Source organism: Camelus bactrianus, chromosome 1 (genome assembly GCF_048773025.1).
Source record: "Camelus bactrianus isolate YW-2024 breed Bactrian camel chromosome 1, ASM4877302v1, whole genome shotgun sequence".
Classification (NCBI taxonomy): domain Eukaryota; kingdom Metazoa; phylum Chordata; class Mammalia; order Artiodactyla; family Camelidae; genus Camelus; species Camelus bactrianus.
This window is the reverse complement of record NC_133539.1, coordinates 52,605,387-52,632,752: the sequence shown is the minus strand read 5'-3', so window position 1 is coordinate 52,632,752 and position 27,366 is coordinate 52,605,387. Positions and strand designations below refer to the sequence as shown.

The 27,366-nt window shown below is 36.9% G+C and overlaps 1 long non-coding RNA gene across 6 annotated transcripts in view; it reads right to left on the bottom strand.

Annotated features, from left to right (window-relative positions):
• The window catches only part of LOC105081582 (uncharacterized), a 337,276-nt gene that overhangs the window by 101,520 nt on the left and 208,390 nt on the right, over positions 1-27,366 (bottom strand). Inside the window, exon 4 of one of the 6 annotated variants that reach the window (XR_012507072.1) lies at positions 10,163-10,222. The exons of the other annotated variants lie outside the window; for them this stretch is intronic. This is a non-coding gene — a long non-coding RNA (uncharacterized LOC105081582). The remainder of the gene's footprint in view (positions 1-10,162; positions 10,223-27,366) is intronic. 6 annotated transcript variants of the gene reach the window in all.

The following is a 27,366-nucleotide window of genomic DNA, read 5'->3' as shown; positions in this document are numbered from 1 at the left end:
TTATTTGCCCATTTTCAAAAATATTTGTCATTATTCAGGGTCTTTTATGTTTCAAAAGATTGCTCAGTTTTTAATTTATATATTTTTTCAAATCTAAAACATACAAATTAAGTCTTTCAAACAACATGAAATGCAATTAACTTATAAAAATTTGCACATATTTAACATATTCACCTTGATGAGTTTAGATGTACACATACACCCATGATGCCATCACCACAATCAAGGTACTAAGCATATTCATCACCTCCAAACACTTCCTTGTGTTTGTGTGTGTGTGTGTTGGGGAGGTATGATAAAAACACTTAACGTGAGATATATTCTTTTAACATATTTTAAAGTACACAAGTACACAATATTGCATTGTTAACTATAGGTACTACATTGTACAGAAAATCTCTAGTAGAACCAACTCATCTTGCATAACTAAAACTTTATACTCTTTGAGCAATAGTTCATCATTTCCCTTCTCCTTCCAGCCCCTGGTACAAAATAGAACTTTGACAATAATAGAAAAGGTATATTGATTATTCTATATTCTTTCCCCAGTGTTTTATTATTTTATTTTGGTTTCTTTAACATTTTCAATATTTCATTGTCTGAGAGTTTAGACTCCCCCTGCCCCCAATTAATGTTACATGCTATTATCATGAGCTAATAGAGCTAACTCTCTTTTAAGGAAACTTGTTTAAGTTGGTCTGTATGTAAGATACAGATTCTTTCAAAAGCCACTTTCTCAAAGACATTCTTAATGAAGCAGTTTGTAAAAGAGACAACAGAAAAAGTAAGTGCTCTCCATGTAAAATAAATCATAGCAACTTTCAACTATAAAGGGGTAGTATTGGAGCAGGGGGTTGTTTTGTTCTTTGGTAGAATACATATTTTCATCTTCTGTTTAGAGACAGTCTAGTTCTGGGACAAGTCTTATAGTCTCTGTACAGACATTATAGTTTGCCCTTTCTTTCCCTTCCTCCCCCTCTCCCTTCCTCCCTCCCTCTTCTCTTTCTGTCTCTGTTTTCTTCCTCCCTTCCTTCCTCCCTTCCTTCTTCCCTCCCTTCCTCCTTCCCTTCCTCCCTCCCTCCCTCCCTTTCTTTCTTTCTTTCTTTCTTTCTTTCTTTCTTTCTTTCTTTCTTTCTTTCTTTCTTTCTTTCTTTCTTTCTTTCTTTCTTTCTTTCTTTCTTTCTTTCTTTCTTTCTTTTCTTTCTGCTTTTGCTTTGTAGAAGGAAGAAATAGGCAATCTGAGAGAGGCAGCTGAAAGCCACGTAGGATTACATTAGCACACTATAATAAAAGAAGGACTCAAGCGAATGCATGAATATATTGAAACAGAGAAGTGTCAAGTGCTTTAGATACCAAACTAACTTGAATTTTTACATCTACCTGCCATCCCCAGGTGTATATCTCTATCTTTAGTTCCTCAACATATACAACAGTGCCTGGCAAATGGTAGGCTTTTGAGGAATATTTGTGAAATGAATTAAATAATCAATGAGAAGAAATAATAAAGATCAAATAGATACTAGGTATTTTAATAAAAATCTAGAAATTATATTCCAATGCTATTAAGCTAGATTTGATAACCAGTAAACCATAAGGGTACATACATGTTTATTATATAAGAAATTAAAAGGGCATAAAAGGTAAAAATGTAAAGGAGAATAAGGCCTTTCCTAACCATTCTTGCTTTAATGTCTTCATTAAATTTATCACTTTCTGACATTACATTATATATTCATTTATTTATGTTTATTATTGGCATCTGTTAATACTCTAGAAGATTTATAAAGGTAGGAACTTTGTCTTGCTCACTACTAACATTCCTAGTACCTGAAATAGTACTGTCATATGATAGGTGCACAATAAATATTTGTCAAATGAAAGAACGATTGAGGGAGACTGGCATCTAATAACATAGAAAGATCTTGAAAACATATTACAACAAAATGAAACAACTTTTTTAATAGGTGAGTGGGAGGCAAGCTGTGGTTGAAGAGATATTTTCACATTTTAATCTATATGCCTATGTGTTGCTTGAAGTTCTGGAAACAAGAATGTGATTAAATGTTTGTTTAGCAATTTAAAAAATTATGTTTCTAAAAATTAGGCAGTTTTTACCTTGTATATTTGTTTTCTAATTGAAATCACACAAAATAATTTTGAATATAATAGAGAATCGTGGTTATTCCACATTCTTTTTTCCATGTTTTTAAGTTTATATTAATAAGCAATTCTTGAAAATTTGGGAAAATTTGTTTAACTGTACCTGAACCTGGTTTATTTTATCTGTAAATTCAGTCATTCAACAAACACTAACACAAGACATTCCTGGAGCCTTTCAAGGATACAAAATGGAGTAGAGTTCATACATAAGCTTGGAAAAAGTTTGGGAACTGTCATTTCCATCTTTACAGCATAAAAAAAACTGAAACAAAATTAAAATTAGTAACTTGTCTTGGGCAAGTTTATCAAAGTCACAGAGCAAACAGTCACCCTTAAATCTAGAGAGACAACCAAATATGGAGAGTAACAACGAAGATCATTACCAGGAGTAGGGAGCCTGTAGAGTCAGTAATGATAAGAATGCTGAAATGATCATTTTGATGAATTGCTGGAGGTTGAGTGTGTACTACCATAAGAGTGAGAAACTCTTGGAAGGTACAGTCTTAGGGGCAGTGGGGAATATTTTAATGGCTTTGACCCTCTAGGAACCTCACCAGGTTTTCATAGTTAAGAGACAAGAAAAAAATCAGCTCATTTCTCTGGCAAAGGGAAGAGAAAAGTGACCATTTGTAAATATGTCCAAAGCATTTCCCATAACAAAGGTCTGCTCTCTAGGGAAAAAAGAAGCTATATTTAAGCTTGGGAGGGACATTTCCCTAACTCCCTCTACTCTTCCTGTTTTATGTAAAGGTGGGGTGAGGGAAGGTAAGAAGGTTTGGAGGAGCAAAGGTGAAGGTCACAGCCTGTTGACAAAGGCCCACTAAAAGATTAAAATTTAATTATAAATTACAGAATAATTCCCCTCCCCCACTCCATATTACCACATATACACGGCTTCAGAAACCGTAACAGTATATTAAAGCTGAAAGAACTGCAAGACTAAGACTCTATTTAAGAAAAGTCTGTCTAAATACATCAATTAAAGACATTAGAGTGCATAAAAAAACAAGCCCCAACTATGTATGTTCTCTACAAGAAACCTACTTTAAATATAAAGGCACAAAGGGATGAAGAAAGATATAAGAAAGGGGTCAATTCTTTAAGAGGACATAACAATCATTAAAGGGTATGCATATAACAGAGTGTCAAAACAATGAGAAAAAAACTGATAGTACTACAAGGAGAAATGACAAATCCATGATTCTAGCTGGACAGTTAACTCCTTTATTTTGGTAATTAACAGACCAAGAGGCATAATGTTAGTAAGGATAAAGTTGACTGAAACAGCACTATCAATCAACTTGATCTAATGGATATTTATAGAATTCTCGATCCAATAACATCAGAATACATATTCTCCTTAAGCTCATATGGAAAATTCACCAAGATAGAGCACATCTGGGGCCATAAAACACACCTTGACAAATCTAAAAACCTAGAAATCATGCAAAATATATTCTCATATCTCAACTGAATTAACAGAGAAATCAATAACAGAAGGATATCTAGAAAATCCTCAAATATTTGGAGATTAAACAACACACTGCTAAATAACATATAGGTCAAAGAAGAAATCTCAAGGGAAATTTAAAAATATATTTTTAATTTAATGAAAATATAACTTATTGAAATGTGTGGAATGGAGTATAAGCAGTATATAAAGGGAAATTTATAGCATTAAATCTTACATTTGAAAAGAAGATCACAAATTAGTAGTCCAGGCTTTCACCTTAGGAAACTAAAAAAAGAAGTGAATTTTAAGCCAAAGACAGGAAGAAGAAGAAAAAATTTTAAATTAGAGCTGAAATCAATAAAGTTGAAAACAGGAAAACAGTAGACAAAATCAACAAAATAAAAGCTGGTTCTTTGAAAATAGCATTAAATTGATGAACTGCTAGTTATGCTAACCAGGAAAAAAAGATAAAAGACACAGATTATCAGTATCAGAAATAAAAGATATTTTCATTACTACTGACACATGGACATTAAAAGGATGAAAATGGAATACTATGAACAACTGTGTAATCACACATTTGATAACTTAGATGAAATGGACCAATTCCTTGAAGGTTACAAACTATGAAAAATTAAAAAAAACAAAATAGATAATCCAAGCCAGACTATATTTATTAATTCAATATATTAAATCAATAACTAATAGTCTTCCTAAACAGAGCACCAGGCCCAGATGGTACAGACTGTTGAAGGAAGAAATGACAGCAATTCTTTACAATCTCTTCCAGAAATCAGTAGCAGAGAGCACTTTCTATTGCATTCTACAAGGCCAGCATTACCCTAACACCCAAACCAGATAAAGACATAATAAGAGTGGAAAACTATAGACCAAAATAGATGCAAAAATTCTCAACCAAATATTAGCAAAGCAATTCCAACAATGTATAAAAAGGATTTGAAAACCACAACCCAGGAGGAATTTACTCTACTTATAAAACACTGGTTCAGCATTTGAAAAATCAGTTACTGTACTCTACCAAATCAACATGCTAAAGGAACCATGTGATTACATCAATTTTAAAGAAAAACTATTTGACAAAATCTAAAGCCCATTTATCATAAAAACTCTCAGTACACTAGGAATAGAGAGGAACTTCCTCAACTTGATAAAGAATATCTACTCAAAGCCTGCAAGTAACATTATAGTTAATGGTAAGAAACTGGAGAATTTCCCTCTGATTGGGAAAAGGTAAGGATGTCCCCTCTCACCAGTCCTATTCAACATTGTACTAGAAGTTCTAGCCAGTCCATTTAGACAATACAAAGGAAAAAAAGTATACAGATTAAAAAAGAAGGAATAAAAATATCATTGTTCCCAGAAGGCACAGTTGTCTATGTAGAAAATCTCGGAGTTGAAAGAAGGAAAAAAAAAAAAAAAAAACAAAACCTGGAACTAATAGGTGATTATAGCAATCTGTCAGGATACAAGTTTAATATACAGAGGTCAAGTGTTTTCCTTTATACTAGCAGTGAATAATTGTAATTTGAAATTAAGAACACAATGCCATTTAAATTAGCAACAAACATTGAAATTCTTAGGTATAAATCTAATGATATACGTACAGGATCTGTATGTGGGAAACTACAGATCTGATGAAAGAAATCAAAAAAGATCTAAACAGAGAGCTGTACCATATTTATGAATTGAAAAATTCAATATTGTTAAGATGCCAAATCTTCTCAACTCCTCTATAAATTCAATGCAGTTCTATTCAAAATCACAACAAGCTCCTTTGTAAATATCTGTAAAGTGATTCTAAAATGTATATGGAAAAGCAAAAGACCCCAAATAGCCAATATAATATTGAAGAAGAACAACACTGGAAGATTGACATCCAACTTCGAGATCTACAGACTTATTGTTAAACTACAGTAATCAATGCAGTGTGGTATTGTTAAAAGAATGGGTACACTGACAAATGGATCAGAATAGAAAGCCCAGAAACAGACACCTACAAATATCATCAACTGATCTTTGACAAAGGCAGAAAGGCAATTTAATGGAGCAGGAAAAGTCTATTCAACAAGTGGCACTGAACAATTAGATGTTTATTTAAAAAAAAATTAGACACAGAACTTACACTTTCATAAAAAGTTAACTCAAAATGGGTCATACACTTAAATGTAATATTTAGAACTATAAAATTTCTAGAAGAACACATAAGAGAAAATCTAGGTGACATCAGACTTGATGATAAGTTTTTAGATACAACAACAAAAGTAGGATTCGTTAAAGAAAAAAATAATAAGCTTGACTTTATTGAAATTAAAAAATTTCTACTCTGTGAAAGACACTGTTGAGAGAATGAAAAGGTAAGCCACAGACTGGAAGAAAATGTTCACAAAACACATATCTAGTAAAGATCTTGTATCCAAAATATAAAAAGAATTCTTAAAATTCAGCAATTAGAAAACAAACAACCCAATTTAAAAATGGGCGAAAGATCTGAATAGGCACCTTACCAAATAAGGTATACAGATGGCAAATAAGCATATAAAAAGATACTCAACATTATATGTCATCAGGGAATTGCAAATCAAATCAACAATAAGATACCATTACACACCTGCTAAAATGGCTAAAATCCAAAACACTGACAACACTAAATGTTGGTGACGATTTGAAGCAACAGGAACTCTCATTCCTTGCTGGTAGGAATGCAAAATGGTACAGCTACTTCAGAAGACAGTTTGGCAGTTTTTTATGAAGCTAATGTAGTCCTACCATATGATTCAACAATCACACTCCAAGGCATTTACCCTCATTTGAAAACTTATGCTCACACAAAAAACCAGCATGCAAATGTTTATAGCAGCTTTATTCGTAATATCCAAAAACCAGAAGTAACCAAGATGTCCTTCAATGGGTGAATGGATACACAAACTATTCTATTCATAAAATAGAATATTATTCAGGAATAAAAAGAAATTACCTATCAAACAATGAAAAGACATGGGGGAATCTTAAATGTAAATGGCTAAGTGAAGACAGCCACTCTGAAAAAGCTACATGTGATTCCAATTATATAACATTCTGGAAAAGGCAAAACTATAGAGAAAGTAGAAACATCAGTGGTTGCTAGGCATTTGAGTAAAGGGGTCAAGGGTTGAATACGTGAAGCATAGGGGATTTCTATGGCAGTGAAACTATTCTACATGATACTAGACATTATGTCTTTCTTTTCAAAACCTATAGAACTTTACAGCACAAAGAATGAACATTAATGTATAGAAATTAAAAAAATAATTTAGAAGTACAGAAAATCTCATAAAGGAATGCAGATTTTGACAAATGGGCCTGTTTTATAAAAGTATAAAAGAAGCTTACTGAATAGGTGTATGGAAAAATGTTGATCTAAGCAATGCTGAAAATGAGTGGAGGCTATAAGACCAGAGGTAAAGGAACTGCACATAAGCACTGTACTTTGGTTGATAAAGTTGTGCTACATGGCAGGATCAGTTAACAATTCTGAAATCACTGTACATGTACACTGGAATCGAACAATTAAGTAGGTGGATGGTGGTTGGTGGGAACCAAGTTTCTCATCGTTAGAGTGGAAGGTTATAGGTAAACAAGAGGATGAGGCTAGAATAATCCACGTGGTAATGGATTAAAGTTGGAGACATCAGTATGACCCATGTTTAGCTTAATAAAGGTACAGATGATTACATATAGAAATATTTGTAGATAAATATATATACATGAGTTAAGATACAGACATATAGAGGAAAAAAAGGAAGAAAAAAGGAAAAAAAAGAAAAAAAATTAAGATATAGACATATATTTCTTTGCTATGTCAGCAGACAGGATCTAGAAACAATGACATAACAGTAAAAATGAGCATATTTAGCACCCAGATCTTGGATTCCAATATCATTTTCCCACAAGAAGAAAATGAGCCTCCTTGGAGAAATAGCTGATTCTGGTACTGAGGCAGGAAATGTACAAGATGCACCTGGAGCATCTTATAGTACCAGGAAGTAAGGAAGTGCTCAAAAAACAAACAAACAAACAACAACAACAACAACAACAACAAAACCGTAAATTGATGGGATGGGTTCCCATCCCAGCCCACAGATTGAAGAGACATAGGCGCCAACTGAAAGAACCCCTAATGGCTAAAACTGAAACAATTTGAGAAAATAAATAAAGTGCTTTTGGACTATAGCACAAAATATAACATAAATTACATAAGTCCATACTGATATAAATAAATGATTGAATACATTAATAAATGGAGAGATGAGACAAATCTCTCCTGCAAAAGAATTCCAAATAGTGTATGTAGATAATCTGCCCTCAAGGAGGGTCCACAAATCCCTACTCCCTAAGTGTGGGCTGCACACAGTACAAATTGGGAAAGGGGGAGAACGGGTGATGGTTTACAGTGGAAAAGCCTGAAAAACAATACTATAGCTAAATGAACAAGGTCATATCAATATGATATCATGTGCCCTTAATATGATATGATGAAAATGGCACTCTGTCTTTGAGGTTTTCCTCCCCCCAAAAGCCATAACCACAGTCTAAGCATCAGAAAAACAGACAAATTCCAGTAGAGTGGGGTCCTATAAAATACTTGACTAGTACTCTTCAAAACTGTCAAGGTCATCAAGAACAAGGAAATTCTGAGAAACTGTCATAGCCAATAGTAGCCTAATGAGACATGAAAACTGTGATATGGTATCATTATGAGATCCTGGAATAGAAAGAAACATTTGATAAAAACTAAGGAAATCTAGATACACTATGGACTTTAGTTAATACTAACATATCAGTACCGGTTCATTAATTGTGGCCAATGTACCAAACTAAAGTAAGATGTTATTAGGGGAAACTGAATGTCAGGTATATAGGAACTCTCTGTACTGTCTTCTCAATTTTTCTGTAAATCTAAAACTGTTATTAAAAATAAAGTCTGGTTTGAGAACTAAATGACATATAGTCAAAAAAAAATTTTAATTGATTAAAACATTCTTGGGAAGAAAAAAGGAGCAAACCTAGTTCTGACCTGCAGATGTTCACTAGGAGAAAATTAGTAAACAAGTAACTGTAAAACAAAATGGTTCTATATAAGGAGAGTCAAATGAGTACAAAAAAGATGTGAAGACTGGAAGGGGGTAACAGGAGAAAAGGCATTCCGAATGGAAGAAAACACAGAAAACTACCAGTTCAGCTGAAGAACAATTCTGTGTGGTAAAACAAAACCAAACTAAAACAAACAACAACAACAAAACAAGTGGATTTAGACTCAACTGCACAAATCTTTAAGTGCCTAGTTTAGAATTTTGGTAATTTATTAAGAATTACAATATTTATACTGCTCATCAATGCTGTTTAAGACCAATGGTTTAAACAAAGCATTTTATTTCTTACTCAAATTGAGACATCTCGAAGAACATTATTGAGCAGAGTTACACCCCGGATAAGATAAGATTAATGAAGTATTTCAGAATGGGTTGCAGAGAATTTTTCCACAACTAAAGTTAATAGGAAAAAATATTTCTAAAGTTTTAGAAATAAAAATTAAATTTTGCAGGCTAACATGAAGTCAATATATAATGTTTTGGTTATTAATATTTCTCTTACTTATTTCATCTCTACTCTGCTGCAAGAGTATAATGTCTTTTTAATAAAAGATCAAACATAGCAAGGTGTTATCCAGATTTCTCTTACTGAAACAACCCCCCCAAAAAAATTAAACAAGTTTCAAATATTTCCATAATATCTTAAAAAATAGTTACCTTGGAGGAGACTACATAGTGACTCAAAAAAAGGCTTTTAAAAGTACATTTGGTTAAAGTAGAGATTTGGGGTCAATCAGAGCTGGGTTTTAAACCTGGCTCCACCATCTACAACCTACGTGACCCTGAGTGAGTTACTTCACCTATTTAAACCCCACTTTTCTTCTGTAAATTTGGGACAATAGTCTTTTCCTTAGTTTTCCTATGACATTTAAAGAAAAAAATACGTATATGTCTCAACTTCTGGCACATCATAAGCCCCAATAAATGTCAAGTATTACTATTTTAAAATAGTAATTAACAAGGCACTTCATAAACACTCTAAAATAGTACTTTTTATCTTACACCATGCCTTTCCATATGTGAATATAAATAACCATCTTGTAAAAGGCATGGGTAAAGACACTTCTACATTTTACAAGCCACATTTGGCAAAGCTCTGGCCTTCTGAAGGCTTTACCCATTGTTCTCAGATGGCCGCCTTTTCAGTTGATCTTTATGATAAATAAAGGAACACAACAATTTTCTCTCTCATCTCACCCTGAACCTAAGATGTTGCTGCTTGCTACCTCTGCCTTGCAGGATACTGCGTGGAATACAGTGCAATTAGCTAAGGAAAGGTTAAATGCACTTTAATTCCATATATATAGGGTGATAATTCAAGTTCAAATGTGTTTTCAAAATGCAGCACCTCATAAATAATGAAACCAAGAGTGGTGTGAAGGAAAGGAGATTATCATACCAGATATTCTCCACAGTCACTGCCATTTTTACATCCAGGGAAAGACCAGGTTTCCAGAACCTGTGAACAACATTGGTTAATCAGTAAGTAGAGCATCTATGGGACCAGAAGTTTATCTAAGCACCCTTTTTTGAGCATTTAAAACTCAGAGTCTAATCATCAAATACACAGAAGATTTTCTTCCATATAAAACAATTACAAAATCTGGGTGAACACTATTGGAAGTGGACATTTTATATTTTCAGTTGCAGATCACCAGCCATATGTTAATCTCATACATTCATGAGGGCATGGCTCCATAGGTGGTGGTTCCAGAATACAAACATGGAATTAGAAGCAGCTTAGGTATAATGAAAGAACAGTCTATATGTTAACTAAAGAAAAGAATAGAAACATAAATAGAGAAAAAATGTAAACTTATGAGAGGATTATCTTTAAAGAGGTAACTAAGGCCTTGTGACAAAAATAAGAGTATGTGACAGAAGCTTTGACATTGTCTGTGCCTGCTCACTTATGTGTTGTGCTTGAGACATAAAATACTGAAGAGAAAAAAGAGACAGCAAAAGAAGAGAGAGTGTGTATGAAAGGACACTATAATCTTAAAATTGAAGCAATAAATTATACCTGGAATCTCCCCAGAGACCTGTGACTAGGAAACTGAAAGCATTTCCTTCTATTTATTTTATAAGTACAATAAACTTTATCAGCTTTTAGTATTGGAAACTTGTGCAGTATTTAAAAGCTGTTTACTTTTGATGTTATTCAGGAGATAGTATCAGGGGGCTAATGAAAAAGAAAGTTGGGCTGGGGTTAGGGGTCTCTTGTGCTCCTGTCCAACAATCAAGATTAATCATAGAGATTTATCATTGTGCTTCCTGGCTCATTCACCAGAGCCAACAGAAGGTGCTGTCTAGCCTGCGATATAACTGGGTGCTCACAGGCACACAGCTTCCTGGCCGTACAGAAGGTCATTATGGATAGACTCCTTGCACCAACACAATAACAGCTGTGCTCGAGGCCTCCAATCAGGAGACATTAATAGAGGAAAGACTGAGCAGAAAAGAGACTTGAGGTGGCTCTGTGTCATATGGTCAGATAAATAAAGACAGGTTCTTTGCAAAGCCACTATCTCACTTCAGTGTCAATGACAACAGTTGATGTGCACTCTGGACCTTAGGTTTAGACCTGAGAAGACTTAGAAGTGGTAAAGGACAGTTCATCCAGGACTTAAATCTCTTTCTAATAAAAATGCAAATTTCAAGTTGTAGATCAAAGGCTGTAAATTTAAAACTTAGGCACTCTCAAATAATCTTTACAAAATTCTTCCCAGTGTGCCCACATTTTTGGTGGGTCAAAACATCCTTGCCAGGTCCTAGGTATTTACGTGGTCTTCATAGATTTCCCAGACTTTTCAGGGGCTATATAGATAGTGGCTGTTTCCACCCCTGAATCATTACAGAAGTTTGTACAAGTCAGTCAACTGTTTTTACCTTTTCATACCAGTGCCACTGTCTTGCTATTGTCATCCATATGGCAACATCACTCACAATTTTGTCTCAAGCTCCTTCGAAATCTCTCTTAATATACCTAATGCTCATATTTTTAATAGAGACAAGTGTTCTAATAAATTTAGGAAATTCAAAACAAAAACAAATTTTGCCTTAATATTTTATATCACTGCCAGGAATTTGTAAAAAAGCAAATCAAAAACAATTCTTTAAAATCTCAAATTCTTTGACAGTCTGCTTTGCAGAGAAATAAAATTAAACATAAAAATAAAGAGAAGAAACATATCAGCATAAGTAATATATTTAATGAAGCTTGTTTTAATCTTGTTGTTGCTTTTTGTTTTATTTTAGATGGACAACCGTACATATCCCTGAGGGTCCACTTCACTAAAACCACCTAAGTAACAGTGGAAGACTGTATTACATCCTCTGACATGTTACTATATATAGAAGACCATAAAAGGTCCACACAAAAACTACTAGAGCTGATTAAAGAATTCAGCAAGGTAGCAGGTTACAAGATTAACGTTCAAAAATCAGTTGCATTTCTTTACACTAATGATGAAGCAACAGAAAAAGAAAGTAAGGAAACAATCCCCTTTAAAATAGCACCCAAAGTAATAAAATACCTAGAGATAAATCTAACCAAGGAGGTAAAAGAATCATACACAGAAAACTATAAATCATTCATGAAGGAAATTAAAGAAGACTTTTAAAAATGGAAAGATACCCCATGCTCTTGGATTGGAAGAATCAATATTGTTAAAATGGTCATACTGCCCAAGGCAATCTACAGATTTAATGCAATCCCTATCAAATTACCCAGGACATATTTCACAGAACTAGAACAAATCATAATAAAATTTATATGGAACCATCAAAGACCTAGAATTGCCAAAACATTACTGAAGAGAAAGAAAGAGGCCAGAGGAATAACTCTCCCAGATTTCAGACAATACTATAGAGCTACAGTCATCAAGACAGCATGATATTGGTACAAAAACAGACATATAGACCAATGGAACAGAATAGAGAGCCCAGAAATGAACCCACAAACTTTTGGTCAACTAATCTTCGACAAAGGAGGCAAGAATATGCAATGGAATAAAGATAGTCTCTTCAGCAAATGGTGTTGGGGAAACTGGACAGCAGCATGTAAAGCAATGAAGCTAGGACACTCCCTCACACCATACACAAAAATAAACTCTAAATGGATCAAAGACTTAAACATAAGACAAGATACAATAAACCTCCTAGAGGAAAATATAGGCAAAACATTATCTGACATACATCTCAGAAATGCTCTCTTAGAACAGTCTACTCAAGCAATAGAAATAAAAGCAAGAATAAACAAATAGGACCTAATGAAACTTACAAGCTTCTGCACAGCAAAGGAAACCAGAAGTAAAACAAAAAGACAACCTACGGAATGGGAAAAATTTTTGCAAATGAAACCGACAAAGGCTTGATCTCCAGAATATATAAGCAGCTCATACAACTTAATAAGAAACAACCAAACAACCCAATCCAAAAATAGGCAAAAGACCTAAACAAGCAATTCTCCAAGGAAGACATACAAATGATCAAAAGGCACATGAAAAAATGCTCAATATCACTAATTATCAGAGAAATGCAAATCAAAACTACAATGAGGTATCACCTCACACCAGTCAGAATGGCCATCATTCAAAAATCCACAAATGACAAATGCTGGAGAGGCTGTGTAGAAAGGGGAACCCTCCTACACTGCTGGTGGGAATGCAGTTTGGTGCAGCCACTGTGGAAAACAGTATGGAGATTCCTCAAAAGACTAGGAATAGACTTACCGTATGACCCAGGAATCCTGCTCCTAGGCATATATCCAGAAGGAACCCTACTTCAGGATGACACCTGCACCCCAATGTTCATAGCAGCACTATTTACAATAGCCAAGACATGGAGACAGCCTAAATGTCCATCAACGGATGACTGGATAAAGAAGAGGTGGTATATTTATACAATGGAATACTACTCAGCCATAAAAACTGACAACATGACACCATTTGCAGCAACATGGATGCTCCTGCAGAATGTCATTCTAAGTGAAGTAAGCCAGAAAGAGAAAGAAAAATACCATATAAGATCGCTCATATGTGGAATCTAAAACAAACAAACAAACAAAGCATAAATACAAAACAGAAACAGACTCAAAGACATAGAATACAAACTTGTGGTTGCCAAGGGGGCGGAGGGTGAGAAGGGATAGATGGGATTTCAAAATTGTAGAATAGATAAACAAGATTATACTGTATAGCACAGGGAAATATACACAAGATCTTATGGTAGCGCACAGAAAAAAAAAGGTGACAATGAATATATATATGTTCATGTATAACTGAAAAATCGTGCTCTACACTGGAATTTGACACAATATTGTAAAATGATTATAAAACAATAAAAAATGTTATATTGTTAAAAAAATATTATGTCCTCCACACTTCTGGTCCCATGAAGACAAAGTTCCAAATCTCTGGCCCATCCCAGAGTCTCCAAACTCCAAAAAATTAGGATCTGTGCTGGAGTTTGGATCAGCTGTTTTAGAGATTTTTGAAGTTGGTGGGGAATCCTGTTCAGGCCTCTGCAGGTTTCAGTCTTTCCTGGGAAGTTGGCGGAGTCTGATTCCATCCAAATTCCCACTAGAATGAATGCTCCGGGAGGGCGGGGGATTGTATGTTTTGTTCAGTGTGCTGTAGGGCCAGTATTTCGTGCTCAGTAAATATTTGTTGAATGAATGAATAAACCCCGTGAACTTTCTGGGAGTTATAAGAAGATTTAATTACATCTCAGGTTTCCTGGGAATTGTGAGAAGGCCTGGAGGCCATGGGGATGGCTGGTTTGGGAAGGAAATGTTGGCAGGTGCAGCACTATTTGATAGGGTCAGCTGCAGGCATTATTAAGAACACTGTAACAACAGTACAGGTCCTTGGAAATAATAAACTGTATACGTTTAGTACATTATTAAATTTTGGTCCATATTACATTTTTGTTTTGTTTTGTTTTTTTTTTTTTGACTTATTGTTAGGTCAGAGAACAAAAAGGGTAAAATTTCGCTGGTAATAAGAAGCAGCAAAGCATATGAAAATCAGTTCCCTTTTGTTTTTAATTTGGCAAGTATTTGAAGATCTAAATGGTAGAGACGGTTTCAACACAGCATCTTTTAAAGTACTTGATCAAGATTCCCCTGTAAAGAATTTTTTAACCCTTGTTAGAGACCACTTTTACTGAAATTATAACAGATTAGGTCAAACTCAAACAAAATAAATTCAACCAAATGTCACAAACACAGACTGAATAAATATGTAACTGAACAGAGAAAACTATCTGTTGTTTGGGACTGATTTTTTTAATGCAACCATTATCATAAAGCCCTTAGCCATTTCATCTATCTGATGGGCTGCTTCTATTGAAATGGCAGCTATTAGCTGAATTCTTCTTAATGTTACCTAGTGGCTCATTTCATCTGAGAGGTTGTCATGTTTTTCTTTTCACCTGGGAACAGATGTGCTATTCCAATGAGAATCTTCAATTGTCCATAAACTACCTGTGGAAAACCCAGAGGCAGCCCTAGAACAAACTTTGTGACCTGAAATATACTAGGCTCATAGTAATCTAGCAGCATGATTCCAAAACATTGTTTTAAAGCTCCATCACAAGCATGGAGCACACCTCACTTTAAGGAGAACTGCTCCTCCAGACACTTGCTATTTCTAGCTTAACCTGTGACTCATGCAAGTTCCATACAGCTGGTGCCATCACAGTGGAAAATGAACCCTCAGGAATACGTAGATCTGTAGTGTATTCTCCTGTGTCAGTTTCAAATACTATGTAACAAGCTTGGAATTGGCAGCAGTCAAAATGCCTTCTTGTCATATCTATAGGCACAAAGTTCCATGTCATCATTACTGAAGGTCTATATATCTAAATTTCATTTGTACAATTTCCACAAATTAGAAGTATGTATAATAGGGTTATGGCTTTAAAACCTTCATAATCAACATTGTATTACATTAAATCTGAATGTTACCTGATTTAATTTAGAGAATATAAGGTCATTTAAAAAGTCTATCTGTTTAATCTATGTATCTACTTGGTCAAAGGACGAGAGTTAATGTATGGATATAAGCTTGTTTTAAGTCTACAGAGTTTAGATGACAAGTATAGTCAAATATTCAGCATAGAAAAAAAAGGCAGATGAAGAATGAGTCCCAGTAGATCAGTGTTTAGTTAGAATGAGATTCACTAACTGAATAAAACTGATAAATTTAGTGAGAAAGTTAAATTCTTGGTTATTTGATGCCAAACAGCAGTTTAGAATCAACTAGGTATTTGTTTAAGTTTTTCCTAGTACCTTGAAATTTTCATCTGTTAGTCCAAATAGTTGGCTTTTTTACTACAAATTAACATTATAATAGCCATGGCTATTATATACACACATGGCTAGCCTTGTACGGAAGTGGTGTAAGCAAGACTGATGACTTCAGAACAACCATAACTTTGAGGCCAACATGAAGTCAGAGAAAACTGATGAGCAGGGTAGGTGTATGCATATGCTTGTCCTGCCTACTTCAGGGGACTCGTGTGCAGTTCTGCCCACCTAAGCTTCTAAGCCACATGTGACCTGTTGTGTTTTCAGCTGTAGTATTTCAATCTCAGGAAATTACATTAGATGAGATCCTATGGGGAACTCAGGAGTCTGAGGCCATTTTGGCTGAAAGAATTGCAAACGTAGGTCCCAAATCATATTCTGAAAGGGACATGCTCCAGAGCCAATTGTCTATGACTCAGTCCATTTTATTAGGCAGAATTTCCCTTTCATCCTTAATTGATTAATAGGAATCCAAACAGCTGTACCTTTCTTGGGACCAGAGAAAGTGCCATATATCTTTATACTCAATCTCTACAGTCCCAGGAAATCACTTCATCTAATCATTGATTCCATTTACTCTCATTCAGCCTTTTTTAAAAATGCTGGTTAGAACAGCCAAACTAACTTTTTCAGTTGCTCTAAGAAGTATTTGCCATATTCCCCAACAAAAGAAATGAAAGATGTGATTTAGAAGCCAGTGAGTAGATCTTGAAGACTCAGGCAGTCATCACCATTTTTTATTTATTATTTGTGAAATAGCAGCTACTTAGTGCAGGGATAGACTGAGAAAAAGGCATAGATCTTAGTCAAGAAACTAATGACCTATGTCAGACAGACAGAGCAATTTAGTCATAAAATACATCTGCAAAAAGGTAGATCTTAAAACTCAGGTTGGAGTGGTGTTTTGAATCCTTTTCAGTTTGAGAGGGGTAGTGGAGGAAAAATTTTAGTGATGGACAATCAATGAGGCTGTTCACCAAGGAAGTGAGGAACTGAGTTTTCCAGAAGGAACAGAAACTCTTTTATGACTTTATGCATTTATTTCATTTGCAGGAGTTATCACATCTTGCTCAATAATATGCTTATTGTATCATATCTCCCTACACTGCTTGAGGGTGCACACAATATTGATTTTCTTAAACTCAGAGGCCAGTTCTTATTCTTATCAGAGTACATAGTATATGCTCAGCAAATGTTTGTTGAATGAATAAGTGAATTTAAGTTAATTCTTTCAAGGATAACATGTACTCTGGGAGATATAATAAGTTTTGAATATTTTTTTTTTGAATGTGGTCAGAGGACAGGCTTGAACAAACAGATTTAGCCTATGGAGGAAAAGCTAGCAAACAGAACTCCAACAAGGCATAGGGTTAGAACATGCTATTCTATGTCTTAAAATGCAGTTTCTCTTGCCGCATTTTGTAGATATCACAATAAAAATCTAACTTGCTTTTCAGTGATTACAATGATACTGACTTTGAGATCTTTATAAAGCTTGGGGTTGGACATGAAACAGACACTAAAAAGCAAAATAAGACAAAGTAAAAATAAACTTTTCTCTCTTCTCAGAGGTTCTCTATGCTAGCTCTCCATGTAAAAATTGAGCTTAGATGCTAACTTGTCTAAATTGTATGGTTGGCTCCTCTGTGATGTACTAACACAGCGAGATCCCCATGTGCTCACTGAATGTAAACATTAGCCATACTTCATTTGTTTTCTGGGGTTAATTCACAAATTAGGCTCTAGAGGTATACTTGTTTGTACTTTTATTCCTATCCTCAGAATAGAAAAGAAAAAGTAAACAGCCTAAGGAATCCACAGCTTGATTGGTTACAAAGACAAGGGCATAATAACGAGTTCGCCAAGGCCCTACTGGTGAGAAGCAAGGCAAAACTGGATTGATCTCACTGGGACTCTCGCTGATCAGCAAACGTGTGGGTAACTCAGTTTGTCTGTTTCCTGTTGTGCCATTTTTCAGAACTCTGGATTGAACCCTAAATATGTCTTTTACCCTCCTTTGCAAATAATTTGGTGAATGACACAGGAAACTGAAGTTGTGAAAGTCCACCTATATCTTCATAGTATGCAAAGGGAATTTTAACTTATTGGGATACAAAATTCAGGTGTCTCCTCAAGAGGATTCTGATGAGAAATAACACTGTAACCATGGAAACACATTCAATGAGTGGTCATGGGAGAAACGATATCACAATACCATTCAAAAGAGAAAAAAAACAGAGAGAATTCCCTGCCAAATTTGATATACAGAAGGATTTTTCTCAACATAAAAGCACTGTAAAGTGCTCAGATAGGAGGATTTAGGTTTTTTTCCTGCCTCTCACAACAAGTTGATACCTTTCTATCTCACATTCACTCAACAAATAGTTTTTGAATGCCAACTACATCCCAGGCACTGTTCTAGGTACTGCAAGAAACAAAGCAGATCAAGTGGTGGATGCAAGGAAGAATACCACCAGGAAAGGAGACAGAGCATTATGATATTGCAAAAGGATGCTATTTATTAAGGGGTGACCAAGAAAGTCCACTATGAAAAGGTGAAAATTAAGCTGACACTTGAAGGAAGTGAGGAAACAAAGTAAAGTCCTCATTCTGGCCAGAGAGAACAGTATGTGTAAAGACCCTACAATGGGAATAGTTTTGGGATGCTGGAGCAAAAGCAAGGAGGCCTAGGATACTGGGATGGAGCAAAGGCAGATGAAAGAGTTGGGCGACAAGAGTGAAGTTGTGGGCTCAGGATCATGTAGGCACACATGGGCCAAAAAAGGGACTTGGGCTTTTACTTTGAGTGATAAAAGAATTGCTTGGAGTGCTTAACCAAAGGGGTAATATGATCTATCTGGAGTTTTAGAAGACTTACACTAGGTGCTATATGGACATTAAATTACAGTGGGGACCAGGTGAGAAGCAAGGAGACCAATTAAGGATGCTGTATTACAATAATCTAAAAATCTAGATAGTAACTTGGGGCAGGATAGTAATAGTAAACAGAGTAGTAGTAGGAGTCCCAATATATTTTGAAGGCAGAACTGACAGGATTTGCTGATGAAATGAATGAAAATGGCTAGCAAAGTGTATTGCTGGCAAATGAATGAATAAATAGATACTGAGCAAATTTAAAAAATCAGTCAAATCCAATTTGCTCATTTTTTTTCCAGAGAAAGTTGAAGCTTAGAGAAGTAAAATAAACAAACAAACAAAAAATCTACTTTTTTCATAATAATGATAGCATTTTGCATTTTCATAGTAACCCTTTTCCATGGTGCTTATGATGATCTTTTGATGTGTCCACTTGTCTAGACTACAGTCCTCAGTTATTCAATTAACTGTGAAGGTATTTTGTAGATATGATTAAAGCCCATAATAAATTGACTTTAAATAAGGGCAATTATGCTAGATAATCCAGGTAGACCCGACTCTTATCAGCTGAAATGTCTTAAGAGCAAAGCTGAGACTTCCCTGATGAAGAAATTCTGCCTGTGGACATCAGTTTCATACTGTGCCCAAGAGTTCATGGCCTGCCCTATAGATTTCAGACTTGCCTAGCCAGCCTCCACAATCACATAAGCCAATTTCTTGCAATAAATCTCTTAATATAATCTCCCACTGGTCTGCTTCTCTGGTTGAAACCTGACTGATGGTGCTGAGTTAAATTCTTCCAGTATAAACTACCAAAGGGAAATGAGTTATGAGTCAGCCGTTAGAGATAACACCAACTCTTGCGCTCCACTCTACTGGTTTAGACAACTATAAAAAATAGAGTTGGGGAAAAAATCCAGCCATATTCATACAAGTAAGATGATTGATAACATGTTTATGCAATAACAGAGTCATCAAGGGCTGAGAACAAAATTTTTAAAAGTACAGTAAGTCAACATTGGTTGTTTTTGAAAGAGTCATCTTAATAATAGAAGGCATAACTAGTAGTATAGACTGTATGAATTGTATCTTGTATCTTGCCTCCTCCCACCCCCAATACACGTTGCATAAAGAAAGTCAGTCAGGAGGTAGAAAAGAAAGGCCCAAACAGCTACAAAGACCAATAGATACAATGGAGAGAGCACTGGATTGAGAGCCACAAAACCTGAGTAATCACTCTGGCTACTATTTTAGTGAGAGTACTTTGATCATGAGGAAAAGGGTCCCATTCAGATGATATAAAGGGAAGTTTGCTGTAACATCCAGGATCTGGAGTGGAACTGGAAGCAGGAGAGAGGGGCAGTGTCAGGGAGCACCCCCTTCAAACCAGCTGCCTGTCCCATGGACTGTATGAATCTCTCTCTTGCTGGGCCTCTGCTCCGTGGCCCATCCATTTAAATCTCTTCTCCCAGCCACTTGCTAATTTGTTGCACTATTCTATGGATCTGAGTTTGAATTACTCACAGCCTCTGCTTTCAGTGCCCAGGTTCTATCTCATGGCTCACTAGGTGGTTTCTTTCAGCTCTGCCTCCACTGCTAACTCTCATTCTTACATCTTCTAATTCTAATTCTAGAGAGAGAGAAGAGAGGCAATCTGGCTGCCCCAATATGCAGAAAGAGGGTTGTTAAAGGTTAAAGGTCATAATACAGATTATTGGTAACTCACTCTGATCAAAAAAGATGTGGTTGGGGTGAGGGAAGGAGGAATGTTCAAGGTGAAAACCAGGACCACAGGCTATTGTAATCTAACCTCTCTGAGGACTGGCAGCTTGACATCACCTCTTCTCTTGGTTCGGCAACTAAACAAGATCTTTTCTTATTCCTGGCCCATCTTCCTCTCTGTCCTTGACAGCCACTTCTTTTTCCACCTACTCATATGTATCAGTGTTCCAAGGATTCTGTTGTAGTTCCTATGCTCCTTCTAGAGAGATTCTTGGGCAGACCTCTGTATAATCAAAAGAAGTCCTTGAAACCATATTGACACCAAGCATTGTCTGAAAAAAAATGTGTGCTAAGTTTCCCACATATATATTCTAATTGCTTCCAACATATGTTGGATTTCCTGTTGTCATTAAAACTTTAATGTTAAAAAAGAGTTCTCATATGTAAAAGGATTGATAATTGTATATCGTTCCATAGCAATCTCATCCTCATTCCCAGCTCTGTTACCATTTGCATGCCGGTGACTCCCAAATCTACATCCCATTTATTAAACACATATGTATAAAGAAAGAAAAATGAGTCAGACATAGGACTATTCACTGGGGTTACTATAGTGATTAAGATATAATCTCTCTCTTAAGGAACTCATAGTCAAGTGGGCAAAAATGGTTAGTAAATAGGCAATTATAGAGCATGATAAGCCCCAAATACAGAGGGCTAGGAGTGCTTGAGCCTTAAGGAATTGATCATGGAGAATGTCTCAGAAGAAATGATAGCTAGTAGATACACCAAAACATTGATTAGCAGGAACTGGTAAGATCAGTAGTTTTCAACTATCATTATACATCAGAAACATCAAGGGGGCCTTTGAAAAATATAAATATTAAGGCTCTATCCCCAGAGATTCTTATTTCATTGTTCTGGGGGGTAGGTCCTTAAAATTAATTTTTTAAGCAATTAAATAATTCTAATGGGGAGGAAGAATTGAAAGTCACTGGCTTAGGTGGAGCTGACGAGGACAGGCAAGAACACCTCAAACATTTACTGGGAAGTTCAAAAGCCTGAAAACAGGAAAAACACCTACTTTAAGTCCAGTTGCCTGGAAAACAGACTCTGGGCAGAAATTTGCATGCAGCTTTTTTATTAGGGAGTGCTTTCCAGAACACCACCAATAAAAGAATGAGAGAAGAGGACTGGGTAAAAAGAGAAGTTGAAAGAGATCTGTGGGACCGCTAGAGCTCAGACCTAGGGGAAGTCTGAAGCTGGGATGTCCCTTTAGATCTGTCCACATCATGACAAGGCTGAACCTTTGTACTCCTGCATTATCAGGTGATTGAATTGCACTGCCCTTGGCAAAGGGTGTGGCCTTGAACAAGGCAGCTCCCTTCAACCAAGGACAATTTCAAGAGAATGCATCAGCTACAGACTATCAGCAGCCTATAGGTTGACTGCGGTGGGATGAATATATTACTTCTGAAGTAAGTTAGAGGGGATCTAGGTGATATAACACAGCATCCAACATAGGCCAGCCCTTGCACCCCTTGGAGTCACATGATTCGTATAGTAAGTTCATCCCATCTGGACCCACATACAGAGCCAACTCATCAAGGAACCAGGAATGTCCTTTTCCTCCTGTGTCAGTTGGTTAAAAAGGGAGCCCCCATGTAGCTATAGGTTTGAGCTGAGGGAGAGGTGTCACTGTAACAGTGGTAGACAACATGGAGGTCTGTGCTACCTGCAAATTACTTGTGCCTTGTGGCTCTTCTCATTTCCAATCCAATCAATATACTCTTTCCAACTTACAGTAGATTGATATTAGTTCAGCTTGACTTTATGACCTAGTGGGTCTAAAAGACACCAGCTCATGATGGGCAGTATTGGCTGCATGGCCAATTGACGCCCCATGATTTTCCTCTACCAGGTCCCAGGAGTATGGTAAGGGTTACTTTGAAATGATAGTTTGGTCTCTAGGTGTTTACTGCAGATAGCGTGCCTTGCTCTAAAATCTTAGGAGTCCACTGGAGCTGAACACAAACTTCAAACACCCTTTCCCATCACAGATAACTACCATCAGTGCTTCAGGACCATATATGCCAGGGATGCTGCAGAGCCCCTTCTCCTCTGGGCCTTAATCAAAGCTAGAGTCTTTTTGTGTCACTTGGTGAATGGGTTGAAACAATATTTCCAGGTGTTAAATATGCCATCCCAGAACCCAAAGAGGACTTAAAAGGGTTGTGCTTTTTTCTTAGGGGTGAAAGATACAAGATGTATTAATCTCTTCTTTTCTTCGGAAGGAATATCCTGGCATCTTTCAGATAACTAACTGTATTCCTAAAAATATATATGTCATAGCCCTGCATTTTCATTAGATTTATCCCCCATTATTTGGATTGCATGTGTCTTACCAAGGCCTCCAATATACTTGCCATCTCTTTCTCATGCAGTCCATGTAACATGATGTAATTGATATGGTGGACTAATGATGTTCTGAAGAATAAAAGAACCTAGATTCTACTGTCCATTCCACATGAACACAAACTATATCTGATTCTTATTCCTAAAAGGAATGGAAAAGATCCCATTTGCCATATCAATGGCTACACATTATGGATCTGAGTCTGTGTTTCTGGTCTGCAAAGATACCACATTCAGCACAGCAGTTGCAATTGGGGTTATTAACTGATTGAATTTGCAGAAGCCCACCACCATCTGCAAAAATCTATCAGTTTTTAAAATTTTTTTTCTAGAAGTCAGACTGGTGATTCAAATGGAGGATATGATGCTATCCATGAATCTAGTAGGTTGCTACAGATATGATAGTAATCTTGGATGGCCGGGGGAGGGGTGTATCAATCCAAAGGCCAGAGAACCGTAGAGCAGTTCTGACAAATACCAAGTGTGCCTTTTCCAATTTTACTTTTGGAAGTTAAGGAAATGATTACATAGTGAGTCTATGGACCTGGTGAACTCACTGTGAAATGGAACCAGACAAGGCTTTTATTTATTAATTGGCTCCCAGGTGCTCCTACTCTGATACTAAATTGTGCTTCAGGGCCCTGAATATCACTGTCCACTTAGGTCCTGTGTGTCACACTACTCAAAATGACTGGGTATTCCCATTTTTTCCAGGGCATGACTATTCAAATAGGCATATCCACCTTGAGGAAGTACTGAGGGAATTATCATGTATACTTAATATGGGGTTGCAGGTCTCTTCCTCCTGAAGATCTTACTTCTCTTTCAAACAGTGGGATCTGGGGCGGAGAACTGGCCCAGGTTCCAGAAACTGAACAAGGGATTTTGACTTTTTGGAATAAGTTCCCTTATCTGTCTTTGATTCCTTTGATTACATATATCAAGCACACCCTTGTTGATGTGGGTACACTGTGTTCTATTAACCATCTCCTTGACCCTGTGTGGGTCGTATCTTCCTGGCTATTACTCAGATTGACCATTTATTATGATCATTGTGACCACCTTGCTTTTGATAGGTAAGTGCTTATGTTGGCATCCTCTTCATTGCTATGGGGGTTCCCAATTCTATAACAGCACCTTCCATCACCAGCCCTAGCCTACAGAGGACAGTCACCAGTGAGCATCTCATTTATGTCAGGGCCCTTTTCACCAGTGCATTTTTAATCACTATGGTAAATGGAGTCCTGTGGACTCATAAGTGAAACATGGCTAGCCAATGGGATTTTCACTTTACATAGTACATCCACTCCAGCATGCCCTCTTGTCTGAACCTTTTGTTCTCTTCTTTCACCATGTGCCATGGAAGGTCTGGTATTTTCAGTTAGTGTGGGCTATAGCTTTTCCAAGTTTCTAAGAGCCATTCTAGCAGCATGTTAGCACTGTCTCCTGGGTCCTTGACAGTGTATTAAATCCTGGATCAATGGAGAATGTTCTCATATAAATAAATTCTCCCTTATCCAAATTTATGTTTTGCCTTCATTCTCCTCCCATCCCACCTGGATCCAGGACCTCAGGATCAAGTCCCATATATTCTCTCCTGGCCCTGCTGATACACACCGGCCAGGTCCTATAGCTCTTTGGGTGTATAGTTCCTTTTTTCTGCTACTAGACAGCCCAAGCACTTCCCTAGTCAGTTATGTTGTGACTTGACTCTACTTATTGTTCTGGTGGCCAAGAGGGAAGGTGGAGGTGTGGGGAGTGGGGAAGGCAAAGGAGGTCTAAGCATATATGTTATCGTGCGATCTTGCAAGCAAAAAAAAAGTGGTAACTTTTAGCAGAAGGAATAGGGCATCCTGTGCGTTCAGTGGAAACTAGAGATTCAAGATTTTCTAAGGCATCAACCCAAATAACCCTGTCCCAAGCCTCAGAGCCTCACTCCTTTTCAGTTAAGGCCCTGATCTTGGTGAAGCAGATTTGTCAGGTTAACTGATAAATCTTCTCTGGAATCTTGCTACACTTAAAATCACATTCTGGGTTTGGCCCTCAGCCTTTCTGCCCTCAGGCCCTGTGGCTTTCTCACTTTGCCCTAAATTTGAGATTACTCACTCTCAGTCCTTCATTGCCTTTCTCTAATCGCGTGATAGCACCCAGCCAAAGCCACCTGATTCCATGGTCTGTGTAATTACTGCTTTCCTAGAACCTCTCAACTGCCTGAGACAATGTACCTGCAGTACATTCTCTTTCAGTTTCCACCCCAGTTTACCATCAATGAAAGATGTCACTTTTGCATTGCTCCAGCATTACAGGAGTTATCCAAGTTCCATCTACCACCAGTAACAGGGTTCTCACTGCCAGCTAGTCAAAGGATAATATAGCTCCAAAATCCCATTTTAAAGCTGCTAGGACAACTCAGATACCAACTATTCTAGGTCAGATTTCCCAGGAAACAGACTGTGAAGCAGAGATTTGAATGCAGTTTTAAACAGAGCTCTTAGGAAGAAAAATACCTTTAAAAAGTAAGGGGAGAAGCTGAACAGCAATGCAGTTCCAACAGAAGACTCAGCCCATCCTATGGGAGAAGCTCTGAAATGGAATGGCATTCAGAGTTGTCCTACTTTGAGTCCTGGGCTTTATATACATCCAACGACCAGTCATGGATATAGGCTGTCTTGGAATGGGGTGCAACTTTGTGCATGGTACCTCCCTTTGGTGTAAGGCAATTCCTTCAGAAATTCTCAGCTATATGTAGGCAACAGCCAGCAATCCTGGCAGTTGTGGAAATATATGCGTTGATGCCAAAGGAGAGGTACATGTGAGGTACCACAGGATCTATCACAGCACGTGTTTTTGCCAAACTGCAAGTAGTTCAGCAGGGCTCAATTGTGGAATATGAGAAGGGGACGGGTATATGATAAGGCCAGGTGGATAAGCACTTCCCAGATCTGGAAGTCTGTCTTGCAATGTCAACCTCCAAAGGGTAGCAATGCCCAACAGGTTTTTAGACATACAATTTGGAGCTCAAGAGAAATATCTTTAAGAGTGGATTATCTTATGTCTGAGACATAGAGTTAATGGTCATTAGGGGAAGTCAGTTCACCTGAGTTCTGAATCCTAGTTCCACTAATATTATTTCAAGTCCTCTGAACAAATGGGTGAGATGATTCATACAAAGCACTTAACTCGAACTCTCTGAAATGTTAAACCTTTATACAGCATACTAAACCATCCAACTTTGTTTGCAAGTCAACCAAAGGATTAATCCTGAACTGACAAAACTTCTGTCCCTATTTATCCTTTAAAAATACCTATGAAATAAGAGAGAGAGTGTGTGTGTGTGTGTGTGTGTGGTGGAAGGGAGCTATTATTACATTATTTGTTTTCCATAGCTGTAAAAATTGAAGGCTAAACTGTTAAGCTCTTTGGTTGAAATCCCACAGAAGGATGAGTCAGGATAAACAATTTAGATCCTTAAACTCTTCGTGCTACTGGGCTCTGTAACCACCAAACTCATAAGCTATTGGGAAAAGGAAAGGACACTGATATATAATGCTAATTCTGTAACACATGAAAAGAACTTCAGGGTCATCTTTCTGAGATCATTGCTCAGGGGTTAGGCCCCAGGTGTTGAGAAGAGCAGACATTATAAGGTTTATTGAGAAGACTGTGACAGGGATGCATTATCAGGTGACAGGGTGATGAGGTGGGTGATGGGATTGCACCTTGGCTCAGAGGTCAGCCTCAGGCTGAAGGAGGCCATGTGTCTGACTCTGTGGTAGGAGAGGGGTGGAGAATTTTCAGTGACTTCTCTCTGGAGTGAAGAGATGAGAGTTAATAAGCTTCCAGTCTTAGACAGCAGCCTCCCTCTCTTGCATCTAATCAGTTCGTTGAGTTTCCTGCCTGCTTATGGCCCCTTTCTATGTAAATAACATTTCAAGAAGGGTAGATGGAGAAGCCGCTCTAGAAATCCCAGCTTTGTTAGTCATGTTGAAAACAAAGCTACAAATTACATCACAGATGGAAAAGAGTGAGTATCTACCTTGTGCTGTGAGGGGACGGGAAGAATTCATTGAAAAGAGATGGATTAGCTGGGGGGAGAAGGGGAAAGGGGGAGGAAGAGAGGTGTGACTGGCAGCAACTGGCAGCAATTATCAAACTGAAAGATTTATCTGTTATCTGAGAAGAGAAGAGGCAAGGTGAGAGCAGAGCCTGCTAAATATAAATGTCAGCTGCAAGCTGAACTATAGGGTAGTGAAAATAGTCCAAGATAAAAAAGAAAA